Here is a 15,907-nt window from a genome sequence, read left to right on the forward strand (position 1 = left end):
TATAGTATCACTTCAAAATTAGCATTCAGAACCTTCCATAGTGATGTAGAATGATCCAAGGGTGTGTAAATATTGACCTCCAGATGGCTCAAATATCGTGAGCTTGTGGGTTATGGGCCCATGATATTGGCTAATTCACCTTTTGTAGGAATGAAACTCATTCACCTCAAAAAGCTATAACATCACCACGATGGTACTTAGCAAAACCACATACATGAACCAATGTCATCCTCTTGGTCGAATGAACCTGGGAAAAAAATCGTGAGTACCACTTTGAGGTGGGGCTTCATGCTATAGGTTTTTCCCACCCTTTTTATTTCCTCCACAACTACTAACTATCTCAAGGACCGACTAAGCCAACTAGGTCCCACCCCGAGTTGGGATTGGGTTGTTCAGTTCCTTGCGATTTTTTTATGTTCTTTGGTTCCAGCATTCCACATTCCATCTAAGACTTGATGGTATTCCGACACTATCCCTCATTCTTTATACACCAATAGCCTCATATCCCTCACAATGGTTCTTAGAAAATCATGGAAACACTTTGGCTCGAACTTGGCCCACATTTGGATGATCCATCTATTGTGACTATGGTCTCTTCAAAAAAATATTAATTCTCATGGCTCTTATTCCCTAAAAAAATGCAACAACCATGAACATGATAAAAATAGACACATATCCAAATGAACACAGAGGTCAGATAAATTTAAAATGAAAATTATTACACATATACCCTTGGGCTTGGGGGCTCTTGGCCTAATTTCTTATAGTGGTATTGGTCGTGCCTAGTTTCGCAGAATTCCCCTTTTAAATGTAAGGAAAACAAACCCCAAAAGAGAGACAAGGAATCTCATCCTCTTGCCATGATAACCTTCTAAGGGCTTCTAATATTTGTTTACATGAAAGAAAACAAGAGGAAATCATGTCTTCTTCATACACTTGCCACATCGCTTCTTCTAGAAGCTTCTAGGAATCAACTTTGGTTTGGGGTGGGGTTTATGACCCTGCAAAATACTCCCATGATAGAAAATATTCATGATCTCCTAATCATACACCTTAATTGTTGTGTTTTTCTCATATCCATGTTAGTCTTCTTTCTCCCAATGTATCATTGAGCCTCTTCTCACATTCAATGGTGAGTTGCAACCAAGCCTCACTAACACATCACCAAACTATCTCCTATGGCTCTATCTTTTGGTATCATAGGTTCATCTCCTATCGAACATCTCAGGCTTCCTCTTCTCCTCTCGTTGTTGCATGTTGTTCACCTCTATGAATAATTCTACCCAAATGTAGACCATAGCCATGGAATTGTCACAACAAATCCTACCCAAATGTAGATAGAATTTTTTTTGCTACATGAAATCTTTCTTTGCTCTAATACCACATGATACAAACAAATGTAAGGGTCTATAAATTTTGACTCAAGTCTCACGATTTTGACTCAAGTCTCATGATTCTGGCTCAATTCTCATGAGCCTATGGGTTATGGGAGGCCCATGATATTTGTTATTTCACCCTCTACAGCAATGAAACTCTTTAACCTTAAAAGCCCAAACCTTCACCATGCTGGCACATGACTAAACCATGTACATATGTCAACAACATCCTCTCAGTCAAATGCCTAGGCACAAGCTCGTGGGTCCCAGAATGAGGTCAGTGTTTGGGCTATGGGTCGATCACCCCCCATTATATTTCCTTTGTGACTTCCAACTAACTCACGTCCCAACCAATTTATTAGGGTCCCACCTTGAGTTGGATTCTATGGCACATAGTGTCTCCACCTACTAAACATTATAGGAACCTAGAACACACAATGTATCCACCCATTAAGAACTACTAGAATCGAGAGCACGCGGTGTCTCCACCTATTAAAAACTACAAGAATCTAGAGCACATAGTGTCTTTGTCTACCCTTCGCTTGGCTTCATTTCATGCTCCCCTATGTGCTCTCGCTCCCGTGCATACAAATCCTTCTTCCTGCTCTTTTACATTTTTGTCCATCTGCAAAACTGATCTTTCTCTTTGTCTATCAGTCCCTTTTTTCTTCCCATCTCTTATCTTATTTGTTGACTTCCTCAACACATGCCACGAGAATAGCGATACTATGAGATAATTTTAACTTAGGAAGCCTATACAAAAATTTAATGATTACACTAACAGACCATTTAATTTGTCAACAAAAGATGTGATAAAATAAATGAAGTTGTTTGGGTTTAATCTCTTCCCCAAGAACTCCTTGTGTTATGTCCTATGAATCTATGTCCACTCCTTTGACCTAGTCATTATTTGTATTTCCACATTACTTACATGAATTACAATTCATAGTCACATTTACAAGAGGCTAACAAAAAATGTTGTCACATCCATGAGCTTAGAGCATCATCAAAAAAGGGAAAAATACACTTAATTAGGAAATATAAATCTTATATAGCTCAAATGATATGAGTGAGTCCTCTAACCACGATGCTTATGGAGTTTTTCACATATAAGTCATATGCCAGACACATTGGATGATTTTGTGCATAGGAAATTGGTCTATGGGATTTGACCATGCAAAGGAGAGGAAAAGGAGTTATTTACTTTTAAAATAATATTTTAGTAATAAAAATTTCCTTTTGAAATGTTTCATGATGGGAAATGTTATACAATTTTTTTTTATGTAAAAATAACATACATGTATTTCTCTGAATTTGAAAAAATAAGTGGGATTGCCTCTTTTCAACTACATGTTACCTGAGTTGGCTACATTGTTTAGCTTTAAAGTGACAATATTGGTGGTTCAGGTTGTGTAAACAAAAACATGCCTATCTTTTCCTATAACTATCATTATCTCCCTTTTTTATGAGGTTTTTAAATATGTCTCACATATTCACCATCGATGAAATTGGACACACTTTTGTAGCATGCTCTCACTTTGTCTCTTGTGATATGTGTGTTTGCATAATTAATAATGAAAAAATATTGTTTTCTATTGTTTTATCCATTTTTATTTTTATATATATCATAATTCTAAAATACATAGGTATTTTGTTTCCATATTACCTTTTATTCCCTTGAACATATAGAAAATAGATTACATGGAACACAAATATAGATTGAAATATACACACTAAAAATATATTTGTTGATTATTTTAATATTCTCGAACCCATCACTTTTAATATTATCTTTATTCGGAAATGCACAACAGGAGAGAAACAGGGAGCGGCTCAGCATCCTAAGGTTTTTGCAACCTCTGCAACGACAAATCTTTTCAGACATCTGCAAACCTGCCCGCAACAACAACAATACGTCCATACGACTCCAACGGAGCAGTCTCGAACATCATGAATCCTCCCCAGGGGGAGGACACAGCACCTTCCCCCAATGAAAATGAAGAGCAACAAAAGAATGGGGATGCCGACAAACCAGAGGATCAAAATGAGGATAGCACGGATCTGAACTCACAAGAAGCCAAAAAAGATGATAAAGAACTTCCCAAAGTCACCTCGACCACATGCAAGCCAGTGGAAACCGTACGTCTGAAGGTAGAATTCCGAAGTCACCGAATCAATGCTCAGATACAATATATGAGGGACCATGCATTGATAGGCAAGTTCATAGGACTATGGCCGACTGAGAAAGCGCTGCATGGCTGGATAACAGCTAAATGGAACCCAAAAGGACACATCACCCTGCAACTGGGACCTAAAGGGTTCTTCACAGCCATTTTTAACTGCTTAGAGGATCGGAATAGGGTTCTGGATGGAGGGCCGTATTTTTTCAATGTTGTTGGCCTGTATCTCAGAGGATGGGTAGAGTGTTTCAACCCTGATAAAGAGGACCTTAGTTGGGCTTCAGTTCGGATCCGTCTCTACTCTCTGCCCATGGAATACTGGAAAGAAGCTTCTCTTCAAGAGATTGGGAATGTACTGGTCGAATTAATCAAAGCTATAGAGGAAACAAAACTCTGAATATACACCTCTTATGCACGAATATGTGTCTACATGCACCTCAGCAAGGCACTTCCAGATGCGGTAAGTATACTCCATGATGATGTTGAATGGGTTTAGTTAATTGTACCGTTTAGATGCAGAAGATGTCATACACTGGGTCACTTATTTAGAGACTATCCTTTAAATCAAAAAACCTCATCCCCACCGGCTTCAAACTCTAAGATGCCTCAAGCTAGCTCTTCCAATCCTTCCATGGGCAACAACTTTGAAGCATTGGCCTGACAAAATGATCTTAACTCTGAAAATCTCACTTCCCTAGAGAGGGTGCAAAGAAGGACAAGCAATCTGATCATGAGGACACCAATACACTCCAAGAAGATCCCCTACTCGAAGACCCTTTCCCCTTAGCTAAGCATAAAGTCCCAGCATGGAATATTCAAGGAATGGAGGTAGACAATATACAATTTGAGTCCAGAATCGCAATAGAAACAATTGAAGACTTAACTGAATCTCAGCACATGGAATAGGAACCAGAAAGTATAGATATTGGGGATCTAGACATTCTGGGACTAGAGCATGCATGTAAAGTAAAAACTTATGACAAAATTCCAGAACGACAACTAGAGGATTTGGAGGTGATCCTCTCAAGGGCACAAAGGCAAAAATCACTAGGTATTTAGATTGGCAGCCTTTGGGATGGGAAACATATTACCAAAGATAACAAAAAACGTGGAAGGAAAACAGATCTCCAACGAACAATCCGAATAGGAGAAATGCTAGTGGAGTTAGGCAAGTGCTCCAAGCTTACAAAGTACTATAACTCCATCCACAACACTTCCCAATGAAGTTAATATCATGGAATATTAGAGGGCTCAATGGCCTAGGGAAAGGTAGATTACTTTAAAATATTATAATGCAAGAAAGACCACAAATACTATTCTTGCAAGAAACCAAATGCAATTCAATCGCTTTGGAAAGAATTGCCGCAAAAGTCTGGCCAGGAAGTCTCACAACTGCAGTGGATCCCACTGGGGCATCTGGAGGCTTAGCAGTTATATGGGATGCTCGTAAGATTGTGCTCAATAACATCCATGCTAATAAGAATTTCATTCAAGAAATGTTTCACATCAGAGGGACCAATATACACGAGCATCTAACGAATGTGTATTTTCCCCAGGAGGCCATGCACAAGATAGAAATCCTGAACACCCTTTTAGCAATCAACACTGATAGGCTGCATCCTCTGTGGATTACTGGGGGCGATTTCAACATGATCACCAGGTTGGAAGAAAAAAGGGGAGGCAGGAAAAGATGGGATAAGGAAGGGAATAACCTAAAAGATTTTATTTAGAACAACTGGCTTATTGACATGCCATTCAATAATGGAATTTTTACCTGGAACAACAAAAGAGCAGGGTTGCACCAGATTGCATCTCGTCTGGACAGATTCTTACTATCAGACAACGCAATACATATAGGAGGAGACTTTTCCACTTCTATCTTGCCGCTCTCAGGGTCAGATCACTGGCCAATCTCTCTTCAATGGACTCGTCCTGGTAACACAATCCGAAGACCATTTCACTTTGAGGCTTTCTGGATGTCTCATCCGGATTTCAACAACCTAATCAACACATAATGGAACAATTTTTCTCCTCCAAATGGTACAAAAATGTTTCAATTTCAGCAGAAGCTTAAGCACCTCAAGGGCAAGATCAAACAATGGAACCAGTCTTCTTTTGGTAATATTCTCCAAGCTCAGAGTGCCCTTGATCAAGATATGAAACGATTGTAGCATAGGATTATAATAGAAGGCCGATCAGATGACCTGTCAAGACAAGAAAAACATCTTGAGTCACAGATCTTAGAGAGGGAAAAATAAGAAGAAACACTATGGAGGAAAAAATCGAGAATAAGATGGCTTAAGGATGGAGAAAAAAACACAAAATTTTTTCACAGAACCACCATCCAACATAGAACGAATAACAACATCACTCATATTCAAAATGAGGAGGGGGTAAAGATGGAAACACATGAAGTAATTGAAAGCGAATGTCTAAACTATTTCAAGCAAGCTCATCATGAGCCACAAATAGACAGATCGCACGCCATAGAAAAAATTACAAGGAATATTCCTAAAGTTATTACAGAGGAGCATAACCAACTACTTCTCAGGCCTGTCAACTTACAGGAGGTGGAAACAAAAGTTTGTCAACTGAAAGATGGGAAGGCGCCTGGCCCAAACAAATTCACCTCAATTTTTTTCCACAATTTCTGGGAGCTGATTAAAATGGAAGTCTGGAAGGTTGTTGAGGAATCAAGAACCTTGAGATGGATGATCGTAGGAATGAATGCTACATTCATTGCCCTTATTCCCAAGGAAGTTCAACCCAACTCCCTTGAAAAATATAGGCCTATTGCCCTATGCAACATAATCTACAAGATTGTCTCCAAAATCATTGCCTCCAGACTCAAACTGCTACTCCCTCTCATCATTTCGCCTGAGCAATCTAGCTATGTCGAAGGTAGGCAGATTACGGATGGAATCATCCTAACTCATGAAATTATCCTCTCCCTGAAGAACTCCAAAAAGTCAAGTATGCTCCTTAAAATAGATCTTTCTAAAGCATTTGATAGCTTAAGTTGGCTATACATCAAAAAGACTCTTAGTGCTTTTGGTTTTTCTCCTCCCTGGGTAAGGTGGGTCATGAGTCTTATATCCTCCTTCTTTTCTGTATTGATCAATGGCATTCCCTCCTCCCCCTTTCATCCTTCTCAGGGAATTAGGCAGGGAGACCCTCTCTCCCCCTTCCTTTTCGTTATTATGGCAGAAGGGTTGGGCCGCAGCATTAAAAAAGCTCAGCAATCATAGCTCCTAAGAGGTTTGTCTTTTCATAAATCTTCCACCTTTACTCACCAGAAATTTGTTGATGACAACATGCTTTATGGTCATCCATCTATCTAGGAAGCTCACCAACTCAAAATGGTACTGATCGATTTCTCGGAAGCCTCAGAAGCCTCTATCAATAAAGCCAAATTGCAACTCTTCTTTTTTCATACCCTTGTTACTACCCAAGCAGCCATAGCTTGCATTCTTGGATTTTCTATTGCTGTCCTCCCTTCCAAATATTTAGGAGCTCCCATGACTGCCTTGGCCTTGAAGCACTCTTCTTGGAAAATCCTCTTAGAAAATCTAGAGGCTCGCCTTACCTCTTGGACTCATAGGGCCCTCAATATGGCGAGTCGGTTAGTCCTTATAAAAGTTGTTCTTCAATCCATGCCCTTGTACCTTTTCTCGATCCTAGTGGCTCCCAAATGGGTTCTCAATGAAATTAAACATCTCCAACGATCTTTCTTATGGGGCAATGCAAGTAAAAAATGAAAATGGGCTCTAGTTAGATGGGACACAGTGTGCCTTCCAAAGTGCGTCGGTGGAACTGGATTGAGGGATCCCTATCATAGCAACAAGGTCATGGCTGCTCGAATTTGGTGGAAATGGCTTACTATGCCATTCACCCCCTAGACCACTCTATGGATAACAAAATATGCCAGTATTTGCCCAACAGAAGAGCTAATAAGAATGTCAGAAGTTAGTATGGGTTCCCTAATTTGGAATTTGGCCAAGCAACACAAAAGCTTAATTTAGCAGTATAGCTTCTCGGAAGTTAAGGACGGCAACACAACAAGGTTCTGGGAAGATTCTTGGTAGCAACAACCCAAGTTAAAGTACCTATTCTCATCTATGCAACTTCCGAAGCAGGATACATGTAATGGATTAAGGCGGATCAAATCTTAAGACATGGAACAGAACAAATTCAACAAACTCTTGATACAGAATTAATGAAGAGGAAAATACAGCACTCAGATGAAGGGGATATTCTTAGATGGGGCTATGAAGAAAAGGGTACCTTCACCACTAGGGAGGCTTATAATATCATTATCAAGGAACATATGGTCAAAGACCATCTTTGGATCAAAGTCTGGAACCCTACCAACTCGCTGAAAATCTCAACCTTTCTTTGGCTTTTATGTCAAAATAAAATCCTCACTTGGGACAATCTCAGGAAGAGGAACTATTATGGGCCCTCACTGTGCCCCAATTGCAGACAAGAAGAGGAATCCATAAAGTATCTTATGCACTCTTGTCATCTTGCGCGTAAAATCTCGGAAAAAGTCAGTTTTCGATGCCAAAAGGAAGGAAGAATACATGGAGACATCATAGCCATTGTACACAACTGGGATCGAAATCCATATCAAAGCAAGATTTTAAACTTACTATGGAAGCTCATTTCAGGCTTCCTCATGTGGACTATTTGGAAGGAGAGAAATCGAAGAATCTTCAAGGATCACTCTGTGCCCCTGGAGAATCTTTGGACAATCATCTGCCAAAATATCAAGGAAACCTTCTCCATACCTCGTATGAGGAGGACTTTCCTTCTCTTCCCCAAGAAAAAAATATCTGGGCTAATTGGAACCTTCAGCGGAATCATGTACTAATATCCAAAGGAACAACTCCTCCAAAGGGCAATTCACCTTAATAGTGGCTCCCTCCCCCCAAGCATATGTTCCAGTTAAGCTTCGATGGAGGCTCGAAAGGCAACCTAGGTAATGTAGGCTTCGGAGGGATATTCAGAGATTATAAGGGTGCTCCTCTTCTAACCTTTTTAGGATCAAAAGGCTGGGATACCAACAACTTAGCCGAACTGGAAGGTCTATGGCAGGGTCTTATTCTAGCTCAAAATAAGGAATACTTTCCGCTTATTATAGAAGGTGACTCTCAAATCATCATAAATATGATCATCAAAATTATGCAAGGCACTCCCTCAAGCAAAGTGAGCAACAGTTGGAGAATGGCGAAGCGGCTTGAACTCATTGAAATATGGCTCTCTTCTCACAGGGCGATCACTTTCAAGCACATACGCTGGGAAGGAAACAAAGTAGCTGACTTACTAGCTAATATTGGTGTAGAAAGTGGATTGGATCTCCACACAAGCTCAATTTCCAAACTGGCCTCAGAAATCCAACTCATGGAATACAAAAATATTGTGAAAAATGAAATGAAACAAGGAGGAGAAGAGCAACTAGATGCGGGTGATTATCGAGCTCATTAATGGAGTTAAATAGGTGTGACAGTGCACATGATGGCCCACCTAAGGCGAGAGCAGGTCCACTTGCAGAATGAACTAAATGATCACTTCCGCTGATTCAAGGCTGCTGATGGTTTAAACATGGCGCATTTGGCCTTCAACCCCACTGTTCGCACCTCGTCCTCTAGCCGATGCCCGCTCCAAGCAGGAATCCCCTGCTGCAGAACGGTTATAGGCAATCGTTGTTGGCTCCTGTTGGTTCCTGATTTTGGAATTGGGTTTCCTTTCTCCCATTCCCAGCCTTGCTCTCACACCCTGTCCAGGATCTCGTTGTACATTCTTGGCTTCCCATCAAAGAGCCTCATTCTACTAAGCTCCCCCTTCACTGCTTATCCATTGTCCATCATCGCATGAGAAGCCACCATGGAGGGAGTTGTGGTTGTCGAGCGCATTCTCAGGCTGCTCAGTCAGTTGATCAGCCACTGCCCCTTGCCTCTCTGACCTCATCTCAAGCTAATTCCCCCCCCAGCCCATCCAGCAAACCCTTCCCACACAATGCCTTCCAGTCGACTCATTTCAAATTTCAAAGCAGCCTGAACAGGCCCATCATCATGGCTCATATCACCATCATTTTCTCTGAAGAAGAAGCTTAGTCTCATGCTCCCACACGTACCTCAGCAACGCATTCTTAGGGTGTTAGTAGAGTTGCAGGCAGCCACGGCTCTGAGCAGAACCTAGCAGATGAAGGCAAGGCGGAAAGGCGTGGTGAGCAGCATGAGGAGGGTGACACTCTAGGCGACACCTGGCCACTAGGTGGTAGCTCTCATGGTGCCACTGTTACGATGGCCATTGCGGGCAGCTTAAGCAGAACCTATCAAGCGCTGGATCCTCCAGGTGGCAGCGTGGTTGGTGATGTGGCGAGGGATGGTGAAATTTGGTATGGCAATACTTTCCCCATCGTTGAGGAGTCATCGAACCAGGACGTCCCCATGTGACACCACTTGGAGCCCCTCATGTCTACTCAGAGTTTTTTTACTGCTCACTAGTTAGGTTCGGCTGATCATGGTTTTGTGGTTTTGTTTATGTTTCTGTGGATTGGTAGTCTGTGGTTCTATTGGTAACGTGTATAGCTTTTTTGTCCCTCAGTGTCTGTCTCGACTGCTTCAAAAGGGGTTATCTCAAATCCTCTTTTTGGTTCTGTTGTTGTATTCCCGCTCCTATGTATGGTTTTTTGTTCACTGTAACTGGTTTTCCCAATTTTGGGATAGTTTTGATGACATGAAAGCAATTAGATGCTCTAGACTAGGGCTTTTGCCTCATTGTAATTATATTCCTCTTTCCTTTTAATAGAATTAGTCTTTACAAAGAAAAAAATATTCTCAAACCCACTCCTAATATTTGTTTTCATAATTTTAAAGCTCATCTCTCTCTCTCTCTCTCTCTCTCTCTCTCTCTCTCTCTCTCTCTCTTGAATTCATAACATGTGTATGTGTAAAAATAATAATAGATAATACTTGTTGGTTATTTGTAACGATGGAAATTCATTTTCATTATTAACACAACCATTTATTTTTGGGGTACAGTGCACTTAGGAGTTCATCAAGACCTCACTTATGCCATCACTTAACCCTCTTCAATACATTTTTAGGGAAATATATGACCACTTATAATTCATGACTAGGTCTTCCCTACCATTGCATATTATCACCTAATTTTGCCATTTGCTATTTTTTATAGGTTACTTTTAGTTGGGGGTCACACCTTGGATGACATGTGGAGTGGTCGAGTGATAGATTTTGACATGTCGATTTATTGTTCATTTCCTGATCCCTAAGGTCCAATAATTTTCTTTATGAAGATAACCTACCTACCCACCTAATGCAATCACCTCCCTACCTTATCTATTGACTTTCAATCTTATTTTTGGATTTTACATGGGTAGTTATTGCATTTAAAGGCTATTACATCAATTCTAACTTATTTTCAACACCACTTATTTTAACTCTAACATTAGATATTTTCTAATTTAAAGCCTCTCAATCCATTTTTTACTTATTAGCTATTTTATGAATACTAACTAGTAATTTGAGTGCATGCACCACGGAACCCAACCTAACTAGAATAGTTATTCTTTCTTGGGTATTTTATTTATTGTATTCATGTTCAATATTGATATTATATTCTCAACAATTTTATTATTTCTTCTCTTCCTCTGTAATATCGAGTCTAGTATGTTTTTCACACTTAAATCATATGATTTTTCTTAAAATCCAAAATATATTTTGTATTTTCAATGAAAACTAACGTGCCACTATTAAAATAACATGATTTTTTTTTAATTATATCAATTTTCCATAAACAAAATTTATATGTTCCACATCCTAATTTGTTTCTTGTATTTTATATTTTTATATAAAATTCCAATAAAATCTACATATAGATAAACAAGAAAAATTATCCAACTTCTTGAAATCCTCAGGGGCTGTAGGCGATGATAAATTCCGACCAAATGTGAGTGTCACTTTAACCTACTATACCAATATTGAAATAAACAATAACAAGAATACAAATTGGATTAACTAATCTCTACATATTTTCCTTCAATTTGAGAAATGCGTATGTATATTGGAATTCAATATTAAAGAATCTCCAATTTATCGATAAGCCCTTTTATCTCACAAACTGATTGCTATAGTATAGTTTGAGGCTCTTATTAAAACAAGTGTTGCATGCAGCCGGTAGTCCCTGCCTATATACCAAAAAATTAGCAAGTTGTCGATGCCAACGCTCTTCCAAGTGTGTGACAATTGTTGCCGTTGGCAAACACTAATTGGAACGAATTGTCCAAAACGAAATTACTCGCGGATGCCAATTCCCCATTTCATTTCTTCTGTTACCAGACAGGGGCATATGGCCGGCTTGCCCGAGAAGAGTCCAACTCTGTTTAGAAATTCTAGTAATTCATGCTCATAAGTTCACTCTATTAGTGAGCATATTAAGAGATTCAGAATTTTGACAACCTCTCCTCAAAAATGTGAGCTGTAACTCAAATATACTCCATAATCATTGCGCAATACCCATCCAGTTACTGAGACTTATCCACAGCCAAATAACTCGACTGCAAATTTTATCCACAATATCAAAATGGACTCGAGCAATAAGCAAAGTAGAACATAAATCCTTCAGAAACAGTTTAAAATATTAAAGTTCAACTCAATGATGTGGGAACAAAAAGATGATCCTTCTAAAGTATTCAATTCAGACTTACTCGTGCTCCAAAATAGTTTCAGGTGAATCCTCTCCAGCAAATCTACAAACCCGTGGAAAGCGAGTCTTTTTTATGATTTCCATGACATCAGAATTCCTCTAGAGCTCATCGCCATCTTTCTGGCCAAAAGTCAAATTGCTACAAATAAAGCAAAATCTTGTCTGATGGAGAGTCATGCTAACTGATATTGAGCCATGCAAAAGTATGATTGAATCAATATGTTTAATTGGAGAAATTGATCTAAACCCCTGTTAACTCAGAGACGTCATGTGCATTCAGAAATGACTAGGGTAAAAATCAAACATTCTTAGGGGTGCAAAACAGAAAACGTCATTGTCCATGTTTGGAACAGCAAATGCAACATCATAAAACATGAGAATCACTTTTTGACAGAAATGTGCCACACCTTGTTGGCAAGGTAACCCATCAGGCCCCTTCCAACACATGACACTTTGAGATTGCATATATAATGCCTCAAATCGCTTCTCACCCAAACTGAGAGGAATATGCCAACCATTCGCTTGCTGGCAGCTAAACAGTAATTCATCTGGCCATACCTAGATCTATCGTCCACTGCAGGGCTATCTGGCACCGGAGAGAAAAACATAGTAGAAGCTGAAGGCGAATCTGCTGCACATGCAACATATTCATCATCTGAGTGCAAATATTTGATAGTATTATCAGAATCTGTCCTTCCTATAGATCTGCCCATCAACATTTGATCAGAAACATTGAAATTCCTCTGCAATTTTCGCTGCCTATTGGAAAAATCATCGTCCATTTTGGAACCCCAGCCTAGGACCTGAAATGATCTCCTATGGTAGAAAGGGTCGTTCTTCTGTGACCTTGAACCGTCAAAATCAGAATCCAAACTTATAATTGTGTCTACCATGTCCCTGGACTTTGCACAACCTGGTGATAAAGAGCTTCTAGAATTGGTACTGCCTTCATGCTGTGACTTATTGAGTTTTTTCCGAATAAGGCTAAGCCATTTGGCAGTAGGACCATTATTCTCTACCCCCAGCACATTCCCTGCATTTAAAGGAACAATTTCCTGAAACCTATAAAAAATGCTTCTCCTGGTTATTGGTTGAAATATGGTTATATGACTATCACAATCAAGAGCGTGAATTGAAAAATTCCTCGAACAGAACTTGCCCATCAAAAATCGGAAATTTTATATCTATATAGGCTTTCCAGAAACTCCTTAAATGTCAAACAACAGTATCATTTTTCCATACCCCAAGACATATATATCCGCTGGAGGTGAGTTATTCAACCATTCTTCCAGATTCAAGCCATTTGAAGGAGCTTTGCCTCCCACATTCCATGTTGCCACAAATAACCTATTTCCCCATTGAATTTTAACGACATTGGCGATTGGAACACAAATTCATTGACAAGCTGAACAAATGCAACACAGACTTCAAAATTTACATACTGAAAGTCTTGGACATCGGTGACTTGGGACATTTTAGGTTCCATTCTTCCGCGCTTAATTTTGTCCGGGTTCTTTTTCAACCACCTATCTGCAAGTAGAGTTAAAAAATAGAGAAAATTAAAATAAATAGAAAATTTAGGTTTGATTTTGACATGAGGAAGCTCAGCGCTCAAATTTAAATCCATGCTTTTTATGCGTCCATTTTCTGCCTTTGGCTTAGGAGGTCCGCAACAGGCCAAACAAGAAGATAACCAACAAGCAGCATATAACATGTAATCTCAATCTAAGGGTCTAGATTATAGTACCTGCCCGACTTTTCCTAAAGACATAGGAATCCTTATCAGAGCAACTTCGGCGCCTTTCAACGAACATTTCCTCATTATCTGTATAACATGCAAATTAGAAGGAAGAAAAGCACTTAGATATGGCCGTCCATTAGGGAAACCTGAAAGAAGGTAGGGAAGAGATAAAGAAAAAAGAAAAAACTATCATTAAACATAAGGGTAAGAATCACCTTTACTAGCGTAACCTTCTCCAATTTCATCTGCATGGAATTCGTGAGCTTTACTCTTAATATTGAACCATTTCTTAACTAACGTCTTTGGCCAAGAGAACTGCGCAAAAGGAAACATGAATTCAGCAATTCCTTCCACTGGATCCCTAAAAGCCTGCAATTTCTTGTCCCATGCAGTCAATCTAAAAGACATAAGCAAGGGCCTCAAACTGATTTGTCCACAATGAAATTACCTTGCTTTTCTTCTCACAGGCAGCTTTCATCGTTGCCTAGTGAACAGTTAATACAGATCCCGATTAGCATCTAGATGTCAAAACCTATGCAAAACAGAACAGCAAATCAGGCATTGAACTATGACAAAACTAGTTAATGCAGTTCAAGCATTTCATAAAATACAAAGCCTAAAACTCCGTGTTCCATTTTTATTTTATAGCAAAACCTAAATCGCCAAATAAATGGGTGGCTAAGCATGTTATTCATTAAATAAAATATTACAAAATTTTATATAAAAATCCTTGCATCTGCACCTGAAAGCTTCCATCACCAATGCATGATATTAAACGCTTCTTTGGCGTTGCTTGAGCATATCCCAGTGTTGCTCCTACAGACCAGCCTATCGATCCATACTGCATTTGGAACTCATACCTGCCAAACATACATTTAGCTCAACAAGCAAACAACTGCAAATATAGAGACAAATATACTTGCGAACAAAGCACCATGAGAGTGACAAATAGAGCAGCATAATAGTAGGTCCCTCTCATCAGAGAAAAAACATTTCTCTTTCATCACTCATTGCTGCCACTCCTGCCATTGCAGACTTTGGCTCTGAAGCCTATCCAACAACAGTCTCACCGGAAACCTTCCTCCGCAGATGGTAAAGACTAATTTCATATTGTGTTTGGTGGCAAGAAATTGAAAGGCGGTGGTAGCCAGCTACCTGAGAGGTGGCAGACGGTGGTAGCCAGCTGCCTGAGAGGTGACAGGTGATAGCTATATAATAAACTTTTCATGCGCCTAAGGTTCATGTTTGTCACCACAATTTTCCAGACTTTGAATAAAATATAACTTGTCACCACATTTTTGCATTGGTATAAGCGAAGCCTGCAATAAGAGGTCCTTTCTTGCCCAGCCAAAAACCTTCGTTAAAATTTTGATAGACGAAAATTGTCATTCTAAAACATTGGTTAAACGATGATAACGCCAAAAAAAACATGGTCAACGAATGAATTAATGCGCGGTCAACGATCTATCGATCGCTATAGTCCCAGGCAGGGACTAATAAAAATTTATATAATCATATTATTGTGCTTTTTTAGCTTATAATTGGAAAATTTATCATAAATTAATAATCAAATCAACCTTCAAAATAGTCATCATTAAATGATATCTATAAATACAAATTGACTCATTACAATATCCTCTTATATCTATAAAACATAATTTTTATCACCATATCCTCATATACCTATAAAACATATTTTTTATTTAAATTATTATTAGTTAATTTTATTTTATTTTTACCTTTTTCATGAATATATTCTTGATTAACTTTCCCATACAAATAAAATAATTTACCATACTTTTTTCTAATCATCCCTAACATCTATGGGATGTGAAATAATTTACCATACTTTTTCCTGATCATCCCTAACATCTATGGGA

At 39.1% G+C, this 15,907-nt stretch overlaps 1 pseudogene; it reads right to left on the minus strand.

The window, feature by feature from the left end:
• Positions 1–12,082: 12,082 nt before the first annotated feature.
• LOC149235541 (type I inositol polyphosphate 5-phosphatase 4-like) lies at positions 12,083–14,505 on the minus strand (annotated as a pseudogene).
• Between the last annotated feature and the right edge of the window lie 1,402 nt (positions 14,506–15,907).

This window comes from Pinus tabuliformis, chromosome 8, assembly GCF_031772625.1.
Source record: "Pinus tabuliformis cultivar Carrire ecotype Pingquan chromosome 8, CPIR1, whole genome shotgun sequence".
NCBI lineage: Eukaryota > Viridiplantae > Streptophyta > Pinopsida > Pinales > Pinaceae > Pinus > Pinus tabuliformis.